The sequence below is a fragment of the Arvicola amphibius genome, chromosome 1 (assembly GCF_903992535.2).
Source record: "Arvicola amphibius chromosome 1, mArvAmp1.2, whole genome shotgun sequence".
In the NCBI taxonomy this organism is placed as follows: domain Eukaryota; kingdom Metazoa; phylum Chordata; class Mammalia; order Rodentia; family Cricetidae; genus Arvicola; species Arvicola amphibius.
The window spans coordinates 3,410,312-3,429,097 of record NC_052047.1 but is presented as its reverse complement, the minus strand read 5'-3'; the positions used below and the strand labels follow the sequence as shown (position 1 = coordinate 3,429,097).

At 47.9% G+C, this 18,786-nt stretch overlaps 1 protein-coding gene across 3 annotated transcripts in view; it reads left to right on the top strand.

Moving 5' to 3' along the window:
• The first annotated feature begins 7,901 nt into the window (after nt 1–7,901).
• Nucleotides 7,902–18,786, top strand: part of Lrrc8b (leucine rich repeat containing 8 VRAC subunit B) — a 66,052-nt gene continuing 55,167 nt past the window's right edge. For all 3 annotated transcript variants that reach the window (XR_005283458.1, XR_005283459.1, XM_038313477.1), the window contains exon 1: nt 7,902–7,961. The gene's annotated coding sequence lies outside the window, so the exon portion shown is untranslated. The remainder of the gene's footprint in view (nt 7,962–18,786) is intronic.

Below are 18,786 nucleotides of genomic sequence, written 5' to 3'. Positions count from 1 at the left end.
AGGGCTACATCATGGCTTCTCCTGACCCCGCCCTTCTTCCTCCCAGCATTCATCTTAGTTTTCCCCGCCTAGCTAAGCTCTGCCCTGCTATAGGTCCAAAGCAGTTTCTTTATTCATTACTGGTAATCACAGCACACAGAGGGGAATCCACATCACCTGCTGTCATCGCTATTGTTTCTAAAATGTCTTCAACACTTGTTACACAGGTCAGACTGACCTCCTGCTTGCATCAATCCTCCTGCTTCGGCTCTTGAGTTCCAGAAGTCGACAGGGACACCAAACCCGGACATTTTCTTCTCTTTAACCTAATGGTGTAGGTCCAACCTACCCTTACTCAACTTTATAGTGAGGTAAAGAGCATCTTTACTGCTCCGCCTTTCTCACTGCCGGGTCACAGTGAGTGCTCCTGAAACACGTAGTTGGTGGAAGACCCCAGACTTGCAGGTTCCCTGTTAGAGACTCTGCAGTATCTTATGCTCGCTTTCACACATTCCCTCTGTGCTTTTAAGTTCTGGAAGCTTCAAGCCTTCTTAAAAGTTGGCATTTGTTTATTGCACAGGGTCTCACTATGTAGACCGGGCCTGCCCCCAAACTCAAAAGAGATCTCCCTGCCTCTGCCTCCAGAGTGCTGGGGTTAAGTGTGTGCACCAGCACGCCCCGCCACGTTAAGCTTCTTGAAGATCAAGAATACCCTCATATTCTCCGGAAATCAAAGGTCAGTCCGGGAGCATGGCGAGTAGACATAAAAAGTGTACAGGAAGCGAGCTGAGCGCTGGCTCGGCGTGTTAAGCGCAGCGCTTGCGAGTCCCGAGGTCCCGGGTTCGATTCCGGGGTCCGATTTCGGTAACAACAGAGCGGCGTGGGCCGTCTGTCCCCAGTTCGATTCTGTCACAGAGCGGCCACGTGCTGTCTGTCCCAAGTGTTCCTACCTGCCCACGCCCTTTAGTGGCGTGGGAAAAAAAAGTTTAGCCAGGTGGTGGTGGAACACGCCTTTAATCCCAGCACTTGGGAGGCAGAGGCAGGCAGATCTCTGTGAGTTCGAGGGCAGCCTGGTCTACAAGAGCTAGTTCCAGGACAGGCACCAAAGGTACAGAGAAACCTTGTCTTGAAAAAGAAAAAAAAGTGTACAGGAATAAATTAATGGAAAGATAGTACATAATTAAAAATGTGTTTGCAGTTCAATATGTAGAATTCAGAAGCCAAGGCCCAAGAGAAGGGGGCCCTGGAACAGTCTAGAAGTTTAGCTCATTGCAGTGCTTATTAGTGTGGCCTGACAGTCTAACACCGTCTGGAACAACACTGTGCAACTGAGCTTCTGGAGGGCAAAGGTCACCCTCATGTGGACTAGAATACCCAAGGCAATCTTAGGAGTTTCAAAGGCATCTGTTATTGATAGAGTGAGTCAGATGTTATGACGGCTGATAACTATGGAGTATGACCAGGACAGATGAAACACAATGGGAAAGAAAAATGTCCACTTATAATGTCAGAGATTTGTCTCCAGTCTAACGACATAGGACGCTTGAAGACTCTGTGGAATGAAGGCGAGCATTCGGCATCTATTAAAAACAGCAGATAGAACTGGTGAAGGTGGCGCAGGCCTTCCTTCGCAGCGCTTAGGAAACAGAGGCAGGATCTCTGAGTTTGAGGCCAGCCTGGGTTATAAAAGTGAATTCCAGGAGAGTCAGAACTACACAGAGAAACCCTGTCTCCAAGGTAGGTAGGTAGGTAGGTAGATAGATAGATAGATAGATAGATAGATAGATAGATAGATAGATCAGATTGTCTTTTATTGGGCCATAAAACCAAAACACAGTTAGTTACTGAGTGGGGGGAACCAAAGTCCAGCTGAGGCAGAGGGTCTGGTGGGAAGCCACTTTCCCAGCACCAGGAGACCTCTTGCCTAGATCTCAACAATGTTGAGTGGGGTTATGAATCCTCAAAGGGCTCCCAGCAAGAACCACTGTCTCCCACACAAAGAGGACCCATTAAAATGCTTTGCAGCACACTCGTGGGAGCAGGGGAGTGCCACTGACCTACCTGTGGGCTTTCTGCCTGGCTCCCCTCACCCGTATTTCCTTAGGCATCATTTCCTTTTTATGAGCAAGAGTCAGCAAGGGCCTGGCTGCCCTGGTGGACTCAATGTGTGACCGAGATGACAGCGTCTTTCCTTTAAATGGGATGCATGGGAAACTTTCAAAGGAATATTTGGCCAAATTCCCAGAAGACAGATCAGCGGAGGACATCAGGCTTCTTCCTGCAGGAACTGTGTTTTCTCCAGGGGAAAGGACTCAGGAGAGCCATCATCCCAGCATGATTCTGATAAGCATGGTGAGATTGTAGACTGGCTGGGACGACACTAAGTGATGGGCGGAAGTGCATAGCCAGCCAATGGCGGTCTGCCCTTCTCGGTCAGGCTACCTTATTGCAAGTGGACAGTAATCAGTGCTCCCCGCCTGGCTGGGAGGCCTCCCCAGGGAGCTCTCTCTCTCTCTCTCTCTCTCTCTCTCTCTCTCTCTCTCTCTCTCTCCTCTCTCTCCTCTCTCTCTTCTCTCTCTCCTCTCTTTTCTCTCCTCTCCCCCTCTCTCTCCTCTCTCTCTCTCTCTCTCTCTCTCTCTCTCTCTCTCTCTCTCTCTCTGTCATTCTTGGAATGTGTTTCAGGCTCAAGGAAAGTTCAGCTCTGAACCAGGATCACCGAGAGTCTAAGGAGGTCAGAGCAACCCTTTAACAGCGGCAACATCCTCAGTCCCATGCAGTAAACCTGGGGGATCTGGCCAGTTTCAGACACGACACCATGGATGACCTAGCTACCAACTGTGAGATCCAACATGTTGCCCTGTAGAGGAAATGTAAGTTTGCGACTTAAGAGACTGACCCCGTTCCCACCCACCTGGAGCTGCTGCAGCTGTGAGTTTAGCAGCTTAAGGAGGTATTAGATAGAATATAGGTGCCACTGACCACACACACACACACACACACACACACACACACACACACACCTTCAGGGGCAGCATCTGTGACCTAAAGCCATACTTAGGGTCCTGAGCCAAGATTCGGAAGTAGAATGTTACATCAGAGTGTTGTTTTGCCTGAGAACCTGTAAACTTGAGGGACCTTTCTTCAGGGTGGTGTTCAGCAGGCCCCTTGCTATGACAGTTCATTCCCATGGTTCACTTGATTAGATAAGATTATCTAGGGCATGTGAGGGCCATACCATTGGGTGTGTCTGTGAGGACTTTTCCAGGGAAGATCAACTAGGGGAAAAGAGAACAGTCCAGAAGGTTAAACCACCCCACCCCAGGGTCTTAATTGGCTAAAACGGGGAAAGGAAAAAGCCAGTTGATACTAATTATTTCTCTTTCTCTCCTTCTTCATCTGCCTGGTTATAAGCAACTGCACACACCTCTGCACAGCCTTGTAAACTGTCCCTGCCCGTAGTCTTGAGCTGTCATAAATCAGAATAAGCCGCCTTCTGTTAAACTGCTTACCCAGTCTCGGTCACAGGGGTGAGAGAAACAAATAATAAACCAGCTGAGCCCTACCATGCAATTGTGATGGGCAGTGAGGGCTGTGACATAGATGTCCACAGGTGGCCTTGCACAGCCCCAGCCTGGACTTCCAGGGAAAGCCAAACGTGTGTGCGTGTGTGTGTGTGTGTGTGCGTGTGCATGTGTGTGCGTGTGCAAGTGTATGTGTGTGTGTGCATGTGTGCGCGTGTGTGCGTGTGTGCATGTGCAAGTGTCTGCGTGTGTGTGCGTGTGTGTGCAAGTGTGCAAGTGTGTGCAATGCAGCTCATGTCTATTTTAGGAGGCAATATGCTAAGCGGGCAGGGTGCTGTGTGCTTTTAATCCCAGTACTCAGGAGGCAGAGTCAGGTGGAGCTCTGTGAGTTCAAGGCCATCCTAGTAAATATACTGAGTTGAAGGCCACTCGGCTGCACTGTGAGAACTTATCTGGAAGAGGAGAGGAGGAGGAGGAGAAAGAGGAGGAGGAGGAAGAAGAAGAAGAGAAATGGTGTGTCCTTTCTTCAGAAGACAGTCTACAGTTCTAAGAAAATTAATTGCTATAGTTGTCTTGATGTTCTAGCCTCACCTCTACCACATATATATATTTAATAAAAAATGTCTTATTGTTATATAGAATTTGAAGAATTACTGAAATGAGATTTATTTATTTTAAATTATGTGCATGTAATTGGAGAGGTGCACATGAGCACGTGTTTGAGAAGAAGATCCCCTGGCGCTGGAGTTACAGGTGGTTGTAAGCCTGGTGACATGGGTGCTGGGAGCATCCTGTGGGAGGGCAGGACACGCTCTTAGCTGGGAGCATCCTGTGGGAGGGCAGGACACACTCTTAGCCGTGGAGCCATCTCTCCAGCCTCTTGAAAAAGAATTATTACCGCTGGATGTCATTCTGCCTCCTAGAGATCACAGAAAGTTTTTCTCATCAAGCAGCCACATGCATGGGTGCACTGTAAGGCACTCAAAGAGCTCCCTGTCTCATCTCAGGAAATGAGACCAGCCAATCCCACAAGTTAGGAAATTCCTCGGTGGGGTCACAGAGGTCGCCTAGGAGATGGTAAACTTGTAGCACTTGTTTTCCAACATTTGTGACTTCGCTTGTGACATTTGTACAGAGGAACTGACCACACTCCCGGGACTTCTTGCCTTTTTGACACATGAATGTAAAGACCCTACCACCCGCAGGACTCGGGGTGTGGTAGAAAGCTAGATAATTTTATTGGCTTCTCTAATCTACAGCTTGCCAGAAAGAGCCATGAAGATAAACCACCATTTTAAGACAGTGTGTGGAGTGGATAACACAAAAAGAAGACAGCCTGGAACCCTCCTCCAGCCCACGGCTCAGAACCGAGTTTCAGCTTCCTCTCCTGAGGCTTTGCCTTAGTCTCTGTCCCACTTTCTCTCAGCTGAGCATACACAGCGTATTTGCTTTTGTTTTGTCTTGTTTTTTGAGACAGCGTTTCTCTGTGTAGCCCTGGCTGTCCTGGAATTCATTTTGTAGACCAGGCTGGCCTTGAACTCACAGAGATCTGCCTGTCTTTGCCTCCAGAGTGCTGGGATTAATGGTGTGCACCACCACACACTGCTCAGAGTGTTGATTTCTGTATTCATGTAAATTGTGGCCTGCTGTGGTCACAGACCAAGTTTTAGCTTCTTTGATATCTCACATAGCAAGGGCTTTATATCGATAAAACAATTTTTATTCTTTTTTATTACACATATTTGGCTGTGGAAACCATGGGTGGGTGTTTGAATTTTCTCTTATTGAAATAAAATGATCTGAGAATCCCTGAGAGAATCACAAATACTCTAAACATATTCCAAGCTCCTTGGGTTCTGTTTTCAGGGATTGCTGATTTAATATCTAAAGTACAAACCAACCGTCTTTTATACTTCTCGTTGCAAACCTAGGGTATCAAAGAATTCCAGACACCAAATGTGCTCTTATTATGGGCCCAGATGATGTGGGCGTGCACAGTGTCTGAATTTTCTCTGAGAACAACAGTCAAGGCCTTTGACCTTTCCCTGCACCACAATGCACGATGCACACAGGGCATAAGGTGGAGGAAGAAGAAAGACCTAAATGATCCCTGGGCTTCACAAGCTTCCTAAGCGTGGTATGACGTCATCCATCTGGTTCCTCCACTGTCAGTAATAATGACTGCCATCACAGGAGGTGACTTTGCTAATGACAATTAGGATGGAATAATAGCAATCCTATTTAATAGCAACATCTGGATTTGTCAGCATCGAGACATTGTTAATGAACGTGACCACTGTTGCTTCCTACTAATGTTAACAGACAAGAAAGTCGATTTTAATATGTGTCACCTCTGGGCTGGGATTCGAACTGATTTACCATCAAGTCTATAATTTCTGGCTGTAGAGATGAGGCTACTAAGGGGTTAAGTAACTGCCCCCAAATCGCACAAGCAACCATGTGGCTGTGACAGAAAGACATTATGCATTCACAGTCTTGAAAGAGGAAACATCACTTCTCAAATATTCAGACAAGGTTGTGAAATCAGAAACTTCCAACTTATATTCTGATCTCGGGGCCCAAAGTGTTTACTTTGAAAAAAAATTAGAGTGTTCAAAGCAGGCCCGAAACAAACAGACAAACAAACAAAAATGTTCTGATCTTAGAGCCTGGTTCACATAGCACTTATTTTTTCTTTTTCAAAATGATACTTAAAATCTTTGTCCAGGTGGTAAGCCGTCTGAGGGTCATGCTCAAGTCTAGAATGACAGATGTGTGCACAAGAGCTTCACACACACAATTTAATAACAATATGTTGAGAGTTCAAACGAAAGAATTTTTAAAAAGATTTGTGTGTGTGCCTCATGTGTGTGCCACACTGTGCATGACACGTGTGTGGGTGCCATGTGTGTAGGTGCCGCATGTATGGGTGCCACATGTGTGTGGCTGCCTTCACGAGCCAGAAGAGGGTGTCAGATCACTTGGAACTGGAGTAGTAGGCAGTGTGAGCCACACCAGAACTCTGGTCCTCTACAGGAGCAGTGTCTGCTCTAAACTGCTGAGCCATCAGCCCTCACGGTGTTTTCAACTTTTACTTCCAGACTCAATACAGCTGCCACCCAGAATAGACTGGACAAGGACAGAACAGAGTAGCGGTTCTGGCTGGGGTTCTGATCTGACAGGTCTCTATGGGACACAGCTCAGTCTTATGTAATTCAAATGTGTACAGGGTATTTGGTGCCCAACTGATCAGGTGATCTAAATGCTGTCTTTATTTTATCCCCCTTGGGAGTGTTTTGTTACCCCTTTTTGTTAAAATAGGGATGTGATTACCATAGCAACTAAAAGACACAAATCTTGCTGAATTGAATCATTGTGCTAGGAATGACCCGGACAAAGACTGAGTTGTTTTGTTTTTGTTTTAAAGACCAGGGAGGGTGTAGATGAGTCGAGGATTCGAGGAAGATAATAAAATCACCCAAATTTCTGGATTCGGATTAAATGTTTGCTTAACTTGTAAGTCACTTTGTTACTCTTCAAAAGCAGGGCCATTTAACAGAAGAAGCAAGTGGGTGGGGCAGGTGGCCATCAACAATGAAATACTATTACTGGGTGTAGTCTCTACCGTTGTCACCTCCTGCCAAAGATAAGGACTCTGGAAAGAAAAGGATGGTTTCGGAGGCCCAGAAGCCAGCTCAAGCAGCTGCTTAGTTTGGCACGAGTGGAAACCTTACTTTCAGGAGCCCTGTAACGTTTCCAGTCACACAGGTAAAGAGCGTTAAAAGATTTCAGCAGCAAGGCAGGCCCCGCATTGCGCACCCTACCCTTCCCGGGAGCCCAAGTTCTGTCGGTAACAAGTTTCTCAGCGGTGCACACGTGAGAAGGCCGGGGTCCTTTGCTGGGGTGGAACAGCCTTAAACCCCGGTTCCTGGGTTTCTGGAATGCAGCCCCAGCTCCCAGCAACGCGTGTGGCTGCCATGCACCGCGGATGCTAGGCTGGGCTAGAGTTCCCGGGCGGGCGGGCGGCCGCATGGCGCTGGCTAGGGGAGATGGCAGCTGCGCTTTGTCTGCAGGAGGAGGGTGAGTCACCGGGACCCGCGGTCCGTCCCAAGGCCGGGCGGACACTCGGGCCCGGCGGCGGTGGCAGTGCGATCCGGACAGGGGCGGCTCGGAGGCGGCGCTGCGCGTCCCCGGCTCCCGCCCGCCCGCACGCTCGCTCGCCCGCGCCGCCGTCCGCGCGCTCCGCTCCTCCTCCGCCCGGGAACTTAGTCAGCGGTTCGCGCCGCCGCTCGCCCATTGGCCGGCTGCGCGCGCCGCGTCACAATGGAGCCGCTCCGGGGCGGCGAGCCGGGCAGCGCCGGGGCTTCCCGCTGAGCCGCAGTCGCCGGCCGAGTGCGAGCGCCGGCCGCTCGGCCCGCCCCGGCCGGGCAGCGCGGGCCCCGGGGGGCTCTGGGCGCCAAGGTAGGTGGGGACCGCGGGGCCCAGGGGGGAATAAGGGGACGCGGCGGCGGCAGCAGCAGGTGGGGGGCCGCAGGGCAGGTGCGGTTACCTGGCCGCGCCTCACCTGGGAGTCCCGCAGCGGGCAGGTGGCACAGTCGCCGGGTGAGCGGCGGCCGCGCGGCTCCCACGCCCCCGCGAGAGGGAGGGCGCGGTCCCCACGCGCCACCTCTCCGGGATGCTGGGGTCATTCCGGGCGAGGGGAGGGGGCGGCCGCACCCAGGCGGTGCCTTTGCTGCTCCCACCGCTGAGTACACACCTGTGTGTGTCCTGGGGACTACAGGGAGGGGACCCTCCTCCTCCACCCGGGGTCACGTCGCTGGTGAGCACGGCTCACTCAAGGGGGTCCACATTGGGTAGCCGACGTTTGCCCCCTCCCCTGGCGCCTCCTGTCGACAGACATTTTATGCTCTTGGGTATTTACCGGCCTACAACTGTGATTTTCGTATGTGAGCTCGAAGGGGTCAACTAATTTCCATTGGAAGACTCTTGGAGGTTCCTCCTTCTGGGCTGCAGGTGCTGGTAGGTCAGAAGGGAAGAGGCTCGTTAATCCGTGTCCTCGACTGACTTCCCAAAGTCCATAGGTTGCCTGTAGTCATCCGACATTTGTGGAAGACTTTAGTGTGTGGTCATGAAAACTCACCACTGGGAACCCCTTGCTCCCCGCATCCCAGAGAACAAACCTAAATTTAAAAGTCAATACCAATGAGTGGGTTTCTTTGAGTACATTCTACCTTACCAGAAACCGGGGGGTGGGGTGGGGGGGAAGAAATAAGTTATATAAAGATATGAGTAAAACTTTTTAAAATTGTAAAGTGTGAGATCAGTTTAGGTAATTTGTTCAGTGTAGACCAAGAAGTTGGAGACTGGGAGTGTGGCTCCGCGGGCTTAGCAGGGACGAGGCTGGGGGGGGGGGGGGTCAGTGTCCCACAGTAACAGTGAATGTGTGATTTTACTAGCTATGTTCTAAGCCTAAATCTAGGTCTGGAAGATGTATGGAAAAGGGCAGTATAACAGTTCCAGTACCGTCACATGCACAAAGTCTGCCGCCTAAGAACCCAAAATGTTGAGTCTTGGATGCCAAAGTCATTTTCTTTTGCCCTGAGCTTTCCCAATGAGCAGGTCCATTCTTGAAGAGTTTAAGAAATGACAGTTAATCCCCCAGGTAACTGGGCCTGTGCGATTTAAAACCTTTAGCCCTAACACGCCTGACACTGCGAGGAGCTCAAAGTCGGGCATGGGGAAGCAGAGCTGTCTGTGAGGACACTTTGAGTCACGCCGCTTCTCTTATGCCTGGTTTCCCAAGTGGGGGACGTAATCTTTGTGTTAGAGTTAGACTGAGTGTTCTTTGAAACTCCCGGTTTTTTTCTTTTTGATCAGAAGGTTGTTCCACATGAACCTCAGATACACGTGTTCACACTATGAGCAATTGCCTCTGACATGTTGAGATTTGCTTTTCAGCCTGCTGGCCATCCCATCACAACTCCCCACTACTGTTTGAATTTTCGTAATCCTCAAGTGAAAACATCAACATGAATTAAACATAGCTCTAAGCAATAAAATTCACAAAGGACACCAGGTGACCTGAAGTGTTTTAGATGACCATGTGGGTGTTTGCCCTCCGTGACCTGATGCTTCTTTTCCATTTGTTTTCTGAATTTGAAAAGGAAAAATTGGGGTTTTTTTGGGGTTTTTTTTTTTTTTTGGTTTTTCGAGACAGGGTTTCCCTGTAGTTTCTAGAGCCTGTCCTGCTGTCCTGGAACTAGCTCTTGTAGACCAGGCTGGCCTCGAACTCAGAGATCCGCCTGCCTCTGCCTCCCGAGTGCTGGGATTAAAGGCGTGCGCCACCTCCGCCTGGCTTGGGAAAAGTTTTTTTTTAAACTATTTACTCATCAGAAATTTTTAACTTGTGTTTCTTGAAATTTCATATAGGAGTATATTGTGTTCATTTTTAACCGTTCATGCAAAACCCAATGCCTGATTTTTGTTTGGCGTCTCTCATTGAATTTCCATTTTCTCTTTCTCTCTCCCAGCATCCCTGTGTTGTTCTCGGATGTTATTGGAAATGAATGGGTTCTGATTCTGTTGTGTTTCTCGACACTGGTGGGTGGTTGGTTGGCTTGTTATAGCCCATGCTTTCTGCGATGCCTAGTCCCAGAGCTCTGGTGTACCAGCAAACAGTTGGGGTCTGTGGTCTTCTAAAAGACATCAGTGCTGTCTAGAATTTCCCAAAACGGTTGTGGATTTTCTCCCAATCCATGTCAAGACTGTTGTTTCAACGGCATTTTCTTAAAAAAAAAAAATAGACTTGTGCATGTGTGATGCATGTGACTCATGTGTGACATGTGTATGAAGCGCGTGTGCCGGCTCTTGCGTGCTACAACGCACCTGTGGAGGTCAGAGGACAGCTCTGTGGAGCCCCTTCTACCTGTGTGTGAGTGTCAGGGACTGAACTCTGGCTTCAGGTTGGTTCTGAAGCTGCGTTGGCCTGCTGGGCTGTCTTCCCCGGCCCTCAGCTGTCATGTCTAAGCTCCCTTCACCCCTCCATTGATTTCCTTTTCTCTGCAAAGCAGTTCTTTTCCCAGACATGATAACCAGTTTTGGGCATCATTAAGACTGATCTTAAATAAAATTGGACTAACTCCACAGATGCGCCCATGCTCAGATCATCACCAGTCGTTTAGAAATCAGGTGACAGTGGACACCCTCTTCTGAGATTTCCCTTTCTTCAGAGTTCTACTCTCGCTTGAACACAGTTAAGTTTGCTTCTTCAGTGCTCGAAGAGTAAAGGGAATGGAAATGGGCACCCCAGCTTCAACCTTGACCTTTTCCTTTGGCTTGCTGACCTTCAGGCCGCCTTTGATGTGGGTCACGTGACTCTCCTTGTCCGTTCCAGACTATTTGAACTATGTCTGTTGCTTGTTTGAATTCAGACCACTTTACAGTTCTTTCCTGCCTGTCTGTCTGACCCACCTTTCCCACAGGGCCTCTCTGTAGTGCCCCCCATCAAACACGGGAGCTGCCCGTGCTGGGTTGTTTTTGTTGCTTCCGGCTCCACAGCCTCCTAAGTGCTGTGGTAAAAGACTGAGACTTTGCTTTGCCCATTTCTGGTGGAGACCCAGTTCTTTACTGTTACACGTCATTTTGTCATTTTCCTTAATTCTGAGTGTGCAGGATTAAGAGCACGTCTGAGCCTTCCTTTATTATCTCTCTTCAAACCTTTTTTCAGCTTTTTGCAACATTCCCATACCACATACAAAATCTCCTGCAAACTTCAAATCAGAATTCTTCAAACTTTGCCTGAGAGCATGAAGCTTGCATGCCGGAGGACTTGCATCTGACCTTTGCTGTCACTTTGGATGAGTTGCTGGCTTAGTTAAGATTAGCTCCCAGTCAGCAATTACAGAGCAGTGACCTAAACAAAGTGATGTTTGCTTCCCTTTCTCAGTTAGTAAAAGAGTTAATTGACAGCTAGCTAGGCACGGTGATAATGCTTGTAATCCTAATATTTGGGACGGGAACACAGGAGGATTACTACAAATCCAAGGCAGCCTGGGCTACCTGGTGAATTCTGATCCAGTCTGGGCTACCTAGTAAGAGCTTGTCTTACCCATGACCATCTTCCACACACACACACACACACACACACACACACACACAGAGAGAGAGAGAGAGAGAGAGAGAGAGAGAGAGAGAGAGAGAGAGAGAGAGAGAGAGAGAGAGAGAGAGAGAGGGTGTGTGTTATGGACGGGCAAGCAAGAGGTATATGATGGCTCTATTGTCTTCTGGAAAGACCGTTTCCATTTATTGGCTCTACCATACATACTGTAAGGCCCTTATAGTCCAAGGGGGAAGCTTTAGTTACCACAGCCTAGTTCCATCTGGCAGAAAGAAGGCCTAGAAGGAGAGGGGAAGGCATCAGCTTGCAGTCTCATGAGCAAACTTGTTGGGAGCTTCCAGATACTACATCTCATTGCCTAGAAGGTCGTGCTCACGATGGCCACTTGTGGCCATAGTTAGTCCCAGGCACAGAGTGCAGGGGTTTACACTCTTTGGAAAGACAGGATGGCAAGTATCCAAACACTGTTTCTTTAATTTTCGTTTTTCCCCTTTTTCTTTGTGTGAGGGAGGGGTGCATGGGAGGGCTAGATGAAAGCTTCCAAGGGCCAGGCTTTCTTCTTCCATATTGTTTTTGAGATAGTCTCTTGTTATTCTGACTGCTGCACAGTCTTCCGTTGCTTAGGATAGCTGGGCTGGGGAACACGGTGGCGTTGCCTCTGGGAGCAATCTAACTCAGGTCACCAGCAAAGGCTGTTTTGACCTCTGTCACACTTCCCCTCTTGTTTTTAAATATGAGAGTCTTAGGGATCTTAGTTTTTTTGTTGTTTTTGGTTTGGTTTTAGTTTTTTGAGGCAGGGGTTCTCTATGCAACAGTCCTAACTGTCCTTAAACTAGCTCTTGAAGACCAGGCTGCCTCTGCCTCCTGAGTGCTGGGATTAAAGGCGTGCACCACCACAGCCCTGCTTAGTTTTCTGTTTGTTTGTTTTTAATATTATTAACCCCAATTGGTCTGGAAATTACTTTGTAGGCCAAACTGACCTTGAATTTACGGAGACTGACTTGCCTCTGCCTCCCAAGTGCTAGGATAAAAGGTGTGTGCTACCATACCTGACATGTTTAATATATACTTTCAATCTTAAAAATATAGAGTTTTTAAGATCTGCTGGATGTGGTGGCCCTGCCTTTAATCCCAGCCCTCGGCAGTATGCGGATCACTGCGTTCCAGGCCCATCAGGATAGATACACAGTCTCAAACCCAACATGTTAATATGGTATGTATGTGTCAACATGTCTTCAATAAATGTCTTGATAGCCCTGCATATTCCTTCTCTATGAACTAATCCCAAGATGACACATTATTGGTTTCAAATCCTATTTTAAGTGTTTGAGCATTTGCCCCAGTTGGTGGTTATCATATTGTTGGATAATACCTTGTCGTGGGACAGAGATAGGTGTTTGAGTGGCCAAAGCAATGGTTGTTATTTGTTGAGATTGGGTCTCTGTGTAGCCTTGGATTTCCTGGAACTCGAGACCCACCTGCCTCTGTTTTAGTGCTGGGATTAAAGGCGTGCACCACTGTGCCAAGTTTAGCAATGTATGATTCACTCAATGTCAGCACGTATTTCTTAGATTAAAAACAGCATAGATTAAACAATGGCTCATGAAATCAAATGGGCCTCGGCAGGAATTCTGAATCTGTCACTCCCCGGGTATAAAGCCTTGCTCAGTGGGTATGTATAGCTTCTCTCTCAGTGTGTACATTCTTTCTCTCTCTCTGTGTGCACAGCCTCTGTGTGTACAGCCTGTCTCTCACTGTGTATACATTCCCCCCCCCCTCTCCCTCCCTCCCTCCCTGTGTGTACAGCCTCTGTGTGTACAGCCTGTCTCTCACTGTGTATACAGCCTTTTGGTCAGAGGGTACAGTCTCTCTCTCCCTGTATTTATAGCCCCCCCCCCGCCTCTGTGTGTACAGCCTCTCTCTCTCTCTCTCACTGTGTGTACAGCCTTTCAGTCAGTAGGTATGTATAGTCTCTCACTCGTAGCTTCCTGATCTGTAAACTGAGGTACTAAGGACACATGGTGAATAAAGGGAAACATTTTATATGAAATGTGCAATACCGTGTCTGGCAAAGGAAGTGGTAACTTTCTCATTTTAATTTGACCTAGCTTTTTTCATGGACCCTCTATTTTAAAAGTAATGTTTTTGTTTTGTTTTGTTTCATTTTTTTCAAGACAAGGTTTCTCTGTGTAGCCGTGGCTGTCCTAGAATTTACTCTGTAGACCAGGCTGGCCCTGAACACAGAGATCCACCTGTCTCTGATTCCCAGTGTGTTGGGATCAAAGGCATTTGCCACTGCCTGCTAAATAGAAGTGTTTTTGTACTGATCATTGTATCTAAGTGAATGTCCTTAATTTTTCAGTCAAATTTAACAAAATTGTCTCCAAAGTCAGTTTATAACCCAAGGAGCAACACAATTATTCCTGTATCATTTGATCAAAAACCAAGCCAAGCCTTTCTAGTCCTCAGCCTCGAAGTGAATAATTTTGGATGATCCACTGATGAATGAGTGATGTTGCTAAGTTTTTCCACTCTTGATAGAATTTCATGCTCTTTTTAAGTAACCATTAATGACCTGCTGCACCCCAGGTCCTGTGCCAGGTAGTGGGGAAGCGATGGTAAGCAAAGCCCCTTCTGGTCTCAGTGTTCACGGAGCTGGGTTAGTGGAGTCAGACAGGCAGCTGCTGAAGACACAGGAGACTCTCCATGGTGGTCATGGTTGTTAGGAGGGACACAGAGAAGGCTGTGGACACATGTCGGTCAGAGGCTGAATGGTGACTTTAGAGGCAAAAGCTGACCCACAGACTCCAGTAACTAAAGGGGGACGGGGTGGTGGCTTGAAATGAGCTCAAATGTAAGCAGCCTAGGTATGGACATTCAGATTCCCGACTCTTTCTGTTTGGAGCTGTCATTCAAATAAGTGTCTGTAGAGATGGAGAAGTGGTCTGGTGATAATAGGGTACTTGACTGTCACATACCCACGCCTCATCCCCCCCTCACACACAGAGAGTGTGTGAAATGAGTGTGTTTAATGTACGGCTGTACAGCCTCACTGTGTGGTTCCAGAGGGGGACCACACGGTTTGGGAATGGTTGATGTCTTTTACTCTTCCTTTGTGTTGCACCAGCAAACTCTAATATTGATGGCTTTTTGTTTGGGGGTTTTTGTTTGTTTGTTTGTTTTGGCACATCAAGCAGATGCATATTTAACCATCAACTCCTAAAAGCCTACAGGCCAGTGGCCAACAGTTCCCTCCAAGGCCCAGTGACGCTCCCACCATGATGGGAGACACACAGAACGAGGGCTTCCTCCAAGCCGGTGGCAGAGATTGGAGAGTATTTCCCTGCCTGTTTGTTCCTTTTTTGACTCTGCTGGACAGGACAAGAATAATAAAGATCTTTTCAGAGTTGGGAGCTGGCCTGCAGCATTCTTAGCAAGTGGATCATTGGGAGACAAACATTTGTGAAGAATCAGCACCTCCACCTGCGCCAAAAATGACCCTAGAGCAGGAAGCGTGAGCGATATTCCAGAGTCTGGCTGGGATGGCCTGTCTCAGGGCCAGTGGGCTGTCCCAGTGTCCAGTCCCTCTGTGGCTTTCAGGTTTGTGTTGGCAGGGGATGCGTTGGCAGGTACATTGGCAGGGGATGGCATTTGTCCTTGTGCCGTCTAGCAGAGCCAAGGAAGGACTGTGAGGAAACTGTTTTCTCTTTCAAAAGGTCTCTGAAACCGGCTTGAAGGAAGCCCTCTTTCCGTGTGACCCCCACCATGGTAGGACCGTTACTGATCCCTGAGGGGGCCTCTCAAGCCCCTGGACCACAGGTTATTTATTGATTGATCGAGTGGATGCATTTAAGGTGAATTCTATTAATCTGAAGATTTCTAACGTTATCTCTCTAGGCAGCGTTTGTAGCTGGCCCAGTTTCCGTGCTGAGAAGGGCAGCATCCCCAGGCGAGCCATGGCTTGTCTCCCAGCTGTGTGAGTCATGCTGCAGTTTCTCAGAGTACCAGATTTAGGTGTGTGTTGCTTGGTTTCCCAGGATACCCCCAGGCAGTTTATGCTGTGCCCCTACTGTGCCCAGGTGCCAGAAGTTTCAGCTACCATCCCCCAAGTACCCTTGCGACTGGGGCTTCTCGCTATGCGCCTCTTCTGGTACCTTGAATTCCTCTCAGCAGCTCTCAGAGATCTTCGTTCTGTGGAAACCTCTCAGAGGAGGTTGTCAGAGATGACTACCTCTCATCCCAGTCGTGACCTCAAAGGACCCTTCTCTGACCCTGCTCTCCCAGTCCCCGTGGGTCTTTCATCCCTGATGATTGGTTGGTTGGTGTTCTATCCCCCTACTGACAGCAGGATGTAATTTCTGTGAAAGCCGACTTTGTCTCTATTCTTGGTTGGCTCTCTAGCATGCCAAGTGGTGAGCTTCCCAGAACTGGCACGTGGACTAGTGGATGCATAATTTGATCCTATTGGTCATTAAATTGGCCTGCAGTACCTGCCTCACAGAATAAGCAGGCCTGCAGTTAGCGCACTAATGATTTTCCCCTCACAAAATGTGTTCACTTTTAGGCGCCCCCTCCTCCTGTTTTGTTTTTTCTTTTTCACAGTAGCTGGACGTTAACTGGAATTCGTTTGCCGTTTCCCCCTTATACTTCTGCTTGTAGCACCGGCAGCTGGTATAGTTTGTTCAGAGGCTGTTTCCTTCACTTCCTCCCTCCGCACCCTTCCCCTTCGGCTTCTTCACTGCGTGCGTCTGTTCTAAGAGCACCCGTGATTATCTTTCAGCTGATACTTAATTTGGAGTCCTGTCCATCTCTCCCCCACCTCCCTGGAGGTGCCCAAACTCTTGTACACACCACAGGGATCTATTTAAAAGGCAAATCTCACCCTGTCAGGTGGCGGGCTTCTGTGAAGGTGAGCAGGTGCGGACGCCCAGGTGTGCAGAATCACAAAGTCTCCTTCTGTCCGGTCCTGGCAACTGTCGGTACCACCTGTTGCCACCCCACAGTTTCCATGTCCCCAGGGGTTGCTCCGTGGACGTGGTATGCACACTCACGCGCGCTCACACCCCATCTTAAGCCATTTGTAACATGGGGAGATTGTCGAGACAAGATGGCCGCATTCTGTGATGCTGTTTCTTACTGTTCCCTGAGCATTCTCGGTAAACTGATGTTTTTCTCTCGAGCCTGGTTCTTTTTAAGACCGTGGCTGGCATCCTTGAAGGCCTTTCTTCCATCACCCCTGCCCTATCCCCTTCTCCATGCTGCCTCTGGTCCTTGTACAGGACTGATGCTGGCGAACAGCCTCTTGTCTGGCGTTCCTTCCAGGTGATGAATGTTTTCTCATCTCCTGGGCTTCTTGAACCAGGCCTCAGCCTGACGTACTGTGGGCATTCAATAAACATAGTCAGGGGAGAGCCAGGAGAGAAACGTGACTTGCGTACTCCCAATTCCAGAGATTAGCAGATACAACAGATGCTCTTTCAACTGGTGTTTTGGAAGAAATCTCTTTAAAGGTTAGAAAAGGTTAGCATTTAAGACACAATATAAATGCTATTCATAGGTGTCCTAGTTAAGTTTCTGTTGTTGTGATAAAATACTGATCAAAAGCAACTTTGGGGAGGAAAGTGTTTGGGTTATAGCTACAGTTCGTCATGAGAGAAGACAGGGCAGGAACCAGGAGGCAGGAGCTGGTGCAGAGGCCCCCGTAGGGGTGCTCCTTGCTGGCTTGCTCTCGTAGCTTGTCCGACCTGCTTTCTTATAGCACCCAGGTGCCCAGGGATGGCATTATCCACAGTAGACTGGGTCCTTCCCCTTCAATCATTTATCAAGAAAATACTCACATCCAGTCTGATGTGAGATCCCTCTTCTTCACAGGTGTCAAGTTACCAAAATGGCAGCCTGGTTTGGAGTGGGTTTGGAGAGTCAGTGAGCTTGTGATTACTGAGCACAAACCTAATTCGGAGCTCTAGGCTTGGTGACGGGGATACTGGAGACAGTGTTTGTATTTTTCTGGCACAATCCAGCCTTTTTTTTCTGTCAGAAGTCAGTTTTTTAGGTTGTCTTCACTGAGCTGAGGCTCGGGTGTTAGAGCAGAGTCTGTGGGTGTCCGCCTTTGTCACGTGTAAAGATAGAAGCTAACATTTTTCATCAATGTAAGTACAAATATGATATTTCTGATGACATAAATATTGATTTTTTTTCAAAAAAGAGTAATTTAAGTATTCCCAATAGAAGCTAAATTAAATAAAGATGTCTTGGTGTCCATCACTGTTTATTTAAAAAGTAATTTAAAGATTTGCTATAAAAGTCAGGAAATTTATACAGATGTTTTAATCATGAAACTCATTTTCTCCGAAGCATTATCTGGGTGTAACATGCATGCGCTTAGAAGTTTAACCTTGGGCTGGGCTGTGGTGGCACACACCATTAATCCCAGTACTTGGGAGGCAGAGGCAGGTGGATCTCTGTGAGTTCGAGGCCAGCCTGGTCTACAAGAGCTAGTTCCAGGTCTGACTCCAAAGCAACACAGAGAAACCCTGTCTCGAAAAACAAAACAAAAAAAAAGTTTAATCTTGGTTATCATATTATATTCTTTTGACACATGTATACAAACACAGTATATCTAATGTATTTTTACAGTTCTTATCACAACTAAGCTTTAAATACTATCAAATGCTTAAAAGTTGAGTTATTTTACTCATGTACAACATCAAGTCTATTAGAACTTTGATCATGGAGCAGGCGGGATGGCTTAGTGGATAAATGAGGACCTGAATTTGATCCCTGGAGCCGACATGGAAGAAGGAGAAACTCCTAAGTTCTCTTTGACTTCCACATAGCTTCCCTGGTGCATGGTCACAAACACACACACACACACTTAGACACACTCACTCACACATACACATAACACAGATGAAATTTTTCTTAGAAAACTGTCCCTTCATGAGATACGTGGACTTAAAAGCTTATTTGCACCTGGGTAAATGTTACTTATTGCCAAAATAAGACTATATAGTCAAAAGCTTAAGACATTGTGCCACATAATTGAGAGAAGGGACCAGAGCAAGAAAGTCCACTCTCTTTTAAACTACTGAGTGCTTGTCACAAGTTACTCTGGTGATTGATGGAGGGGAGGGAGGGCGGGGTTCCAGGCTTGTCTTCCTGAGCTAGTAA